General features: G+C 35.2%; 1 pseudogene; it reads left to right on the plus strand.

The window, feature by feature from the left end:
* The first annotated feature begins 4037 nt into the window (after positions 1-4037).
* Positions 4038-4958, plus strand: LOC101125018 (olfactory receptor 4A8-like; annotated as a pseudogene).
* The last annotated feature ends 202 nt before the right edge of the window (positions 4959-5160 follow it).

Consider the following 5160-nt stretch of genomic DNA (forward strand, 5'->3'; position numbering starts at 1 on the left):
CTTAGGTGTATGCTATTTGAATGACATTTGAATGACTGAAAGACTGAAAAGTTTGGCTTCTGCCTGTGAGAAAGCTCTGTCATTGGTTTTTCCATGAAATTAAATTTCAGCATTTTCCTTGTTAGGTACAAAGCTTAATAGCTGGGCACATGAAGGTTATCATAAATCCTCTGTCACAGGAAAGTACTTATTGTTGCTTCACCATAATCGAGTAAACTTTCACATAAAAAATTTTAGAGTAGGTGCATTTTTATTTACCTGTGTCACAAAATAACTGACTTATGCAGGTGAATTTCCACTAATTAGGTCAATTTTTACGTAGTCATGCAAAAATAGTGCCTTCGTTTTTCTATGAAGAAATTTTCCAGCAGGTGAGAACATTTAGCTACCTTTCTACATTATGCTCAAGCATCTTTATATTTTGCTCATCTGCTTTGGATAGTGCCATACTTCTCTAATGACTAAGATAATGAGCAGCCTGTTTGGAACTGTGGGAACTGTAGCCTCTTGGCACTATTTCTATATCCATGGATCAGCCATCAATTTCATGTGTTTTGTGATACACATAGATGCATGAGGTATCTACAATAATGCTCAGTGAAAGAAGCATTGTTTTTCTGGACCATGATGTGACTATGTGAAACCACTGACAGGAGATATTCATTGAAAATGTTTGTGATATGTTGAAATGTAGCTAATGTCCTAAATCCATATGATTTTTTTGAATGAATTCTAATGTGAAAGTTAAGCTAGCAAATATGAAACTGGTTCACAATATGGAATGTATATTTGATTTTAATATATAGCCTCTTTTCCTTTTCCATTTGGCAAATAAGAGGAAAAACAGTCCATATTGTATGTATAATAAACCAGTAGGTTTATAATCATAATCGTAGTTTATGGGATGTTGTATTTTATATGATATATTAATAAAGGTGTACAATTACTTTCAGATATATTTGATTTGAGAGTTTAAAATTGCAGATCATGTCAAGTGTGTTAGAGTGTGAAGGAACCAATATCTGTTATGTTCTGGAAGCATAATATGGGTTTTTACTTAAGAATCTAAAAGTTATCCCAGAAAACATATCAGTAGATAAATATGCTGAGGAAAGTACCTAGTCTACTGTCATTTAAATAGATTTATAAAACTGTGACTGTGAAATATAATGTTACAAATTTTTTTTGTCATTACCAAATTTTATCTTTTGAAAATGTCATGTTCTTAGAAAACTGTTAAATCATTGTTTTTGTAGAAAAGTGTTAACTTAGTAGTTTACATTGAAGGCCTAGTGATGCTTTTAGTTTTTAAAGTATAGCATTTTTAATTACTTAAACTATAGAGAATAGTTTATGTACCCTGTTTTTTTATAAATAAACATTTAAGTTGCTGAAAGAATTATCCTATTGAAATCTAGTTTGATGATGTAAGCCGGAAAAGGCACTAAACCTTGCGGCAAGTATTGTGTGAAAAAATAACAGAATTGTTTATAGACTACATTATTCTCTTGTATTCTTCAGCGCGTGTGTCTCTATCAGTCTATAGCTTCAACAATGCCAGAACTCTGGAATCAGTTGGAAGTGGTAATGTGAATGAGACATGTGAAATGTGCATCACAGCTGGCTTCTAGACACAGCTCAAATTCTCTCTGCACACGTCCTCTTCCACTGCCAGATTTATTTAAATAGAATAATCCTGTTTAAATTTGAGGTGTAGTAATTCTGCAGTTTTCCTCAGCAGTGCTTAATCAGAAAGTCTGGGTTTGTATCTCTACTTGTCCCGCTATTCTCTCTGATTTAAGTTTGTCCTTAACCATCATATCTAGAGACTTTGAGAAACAATGTGTTCTTTTTTTCTTTTGAATTTTCTTTTCTTTTTTTTTTTTTTAAACTAGGATTGTCTGTGTTTGTTAAGGCTACCTCCAAAAGCCTCCAGAGTCACCCCAGGGACCCACAGGAAGTTGCACTTTCAGTATTTCCTCATGAAAAGGAAACTTTCTGAAGAAGATTTTAAAGGAATACCAGCCTCAGTTAAGTATATTATTAATCTTCTTATTGCTTGCAAAAACTCATTTATTAACTACAATTTCTCCTTTTGCCATTTTATCCTCCTTTTCATTTCCTGAGCTCTTTCTGATGGTGGGTCCAACTTTTTCACTATAATTCTGCTTGCTTCTCATCAAGATGCATTCAACCACAGGTAAAATTACTACTCATAAAAATGTATCATTATTTTCTAAGACATACAATTATATTATGTGCCCCCAAAAGGTTTTCCTGAGTTATACGTATCTTATCCTTTTTTTTACCTGGACTATGTCTATAAATCTTTTCACGTTGACAAAGATCTGCATGATTTGTTCTGATTCTATGTTCCCAGTGAAGCATTCAAGAATACTAATTATAGCTATCATTTATTGAGCCTATACCAGGTACCAGCCAGTATTCTAGGCGCTTTACTTTGTTTTAATAAAACAACAACTCTAAGAGGTAAGGACTATTGAGATCTCCATTGTAAAAGTGATGCAACTAAGGGATAGAGAGCTTTAGTAAATGGCCCAAAGTCTCATAAAAAGTGGTGAACCTGCAGTTTTAGCTGAAGCAGTGTGGCTTTAGTGTCCACATTATTCACCACATGCCACACTTTCTCTTCAAGGTTGCCTTGGATCTTAAATAGGTACATACTGAGTGAGAAACTTACAGTCACTATTTGCTCACTGTAATCATGAAACCCCATGTCCCACTGACTACCATTTTTCATGTAAGAGTCATGAGCTTGGAAATTTTTATTTAATTATAAATTTATAAAAAATGAAAAAAAATCATCACAAGAATACCATAAAGGAGAGGTGCACTAATGGTTTTGTAGATAGTTGACTAGGAAGGATTCTGAATTTCTCAAATTTAATCCCATTGTTTTAAAGTGAGCAAACTGAGAGACCTGGAAATACATTCAAAAAATGACTTGAATCCAAGCCTTCTTACACTGAACTTGGAATTTCTCCTAGAGTATGCTCCTTTTTGGAATCTGGACACTCAGGTTCTGTTTTTGAGTACTCTTGGTATCTAAATACTGTTATGAATAAAACCATGTCCCACTGTTCTGTACCTCTTTCTATAGTGTCTATTTTCTCATCTTTTAGTATTTAGCTCACCCCAAGAATTCAGAGAAAAGTACTCACTGCTTTTTTGGTAGTTGGTGATACTCATGAGTTAGTTTACTTGATTTCAATAATATAAATTGCTGAAAATTTGGATATTGAATGTAAGTGTAGTAAAAATTAGGGTATAGGCAAAGTTAAAATAGAGAGAATCACAGCTCCTTATAAGGTGGACAGAGAGTTAGACCAAGTAATTGCTACAAGGTACAATGTAATAAATAATATCATAGCTATTTATACAGTTTAGAGTCCTGTCTTTTGGCATTTAATGAAAGGCTACTGAAGACTGAACATACTTTGAGGCATGAAGGAATGAAGTCTAACAGTAGAAGGCCAGTGTACTGAGTGAGATATTTCAGAAGATGTTATTCTTGGTGCTACACAGATCATATTATAAAGATACCACAAGTACAAACACAAAGGACCAAATCAGTTAGTTTACTTATTTAGAGTTTATTACCACCACCAGAGATTAAGTTTCTTGAGACCAAGAACCTATTGCCTATTCATCATAGCTGACTTCTGTGCCAAGAAAAATGATTTAATAAGAAATTATGAAATGTATGAATGGCTGTTGGGACTTTAACACTTCTTCTGTATAGAATATTCATTAAAGTTAGAGGTGGAAGCCTTTACCTGTGGCTGAAACTAAAATCTTTGAGGAGAAATAGAATTGTCAAGGGAAGATGGCCTCTTTGATGAGGAACTCAACAGAGACTTACTAAATGTTTATTGTGTGTAAATCTCTATTCAGGATACAACAATGAAGATGTGCTCTGTGACACAATGTATGTAATCATATCCCTGTTCACTATTTTGTTACAGGACCTTTTCTCCTGAGCTCTTACCTCTGATAGAAGACAGAAAGAAGAGTAAATGAGACAGAATAACAATAGTACAGAATTTGTTCTCCTGGGCTTTTCTCAGGATCCTGATGTGCAAAATGCGCTATTTGTCATGTTTTTACTCACATACATTATGACAATGGTGGGGAACCTACTCATTGTGGTGACTATTATTGCCAGCCCTTCCTTCGGCTCCCCAGTGTACTTTTTCCTTGCCCACCTGTCATTTATAGATGCTGTGTATTCCACCACCATTTCTCCTGTATTGATTGTAGACTTACTCTGTGATAAAAAGACTATTTCCTTCTGAACTTGCATGGGACAACTGTTTATAGACTACTTATTTGGTGGTTCTGAGGTCTTCCTTCTGGTGGTGATGGCCTATGATCGCTGTGTGGCCATCTGTAAGCCACTGCACTATTTGAACATCACGAATCGACAGGTTTGCATCCTTCTCTTGGTGTTGGCTGCGACTGGAGGTTTTGTGCATCCTGTATTTCAAGTTGTTGTTGTGTACAGTCTCCCTTTCTGTGGCCCCAATGTCATTGACCACTTTTTCTGTGACATATACCCTTTATTTGGAACTGGCGTGCACTGACACCTACTTTATAGGCCTCACTGTGGTTTTCAATGGTGGAGCAATGGGTATGGTCATCCTCACCCTTCTACTAGTCTTCTATGGAGTCATCCTAAACTCTCTTAAAACTTACGGTCAGGAAGGGAGGCATAAAGCCCTGTCTACCTGCAGCTCCCATGTTACAGCTGTTATCTTGTTTTTTGCTTCCTGTATTTTCATATATGTTAGACCTGTTTCAAATTTTCTGTTGATAAATTCATGACTGTGTTTTATATGGTTATCACATCCATGTTGAATCCTTTTATATGCACGTTGAGAAATTCGGAGATGAGAAATGCTATAGAAAAACTCCTGTGTAAAATGAACTGTAGTTAGAATAAGAGTGTTTCTTCTCACGTAGATAAGGATGTATGTAGACAAGGTCTTCACAGTGAAATTTTTAACCTTTATATCTAGAGTGAGAGTGGGTAGTGCAGCCTGGGTGCAGATCGTATTGTGCACGTTTTAAATTATGGTTTTTCTCTATTACACATCTTTTGAGACACGGTTTTTCTTCCATATGCCTAGCACAGAATGG

Source organism: Gorilla gorilla, chromosome 9, assembly GCF_029281585.2.
Source record: "Gorilla gorilla gorilla isolate KB3781 chromosome 9, NHGRI_mGorGor1-v2.1_pri, whole genome shotgun sequence".
In the NCBI taxonomy this organism is placed as follows: domain Eukaryota; kingdom Metazoa; phylum Chordata; class Mammalia; order Primates; family Hominidae; genus Gorilla; species Gorilla gorilla.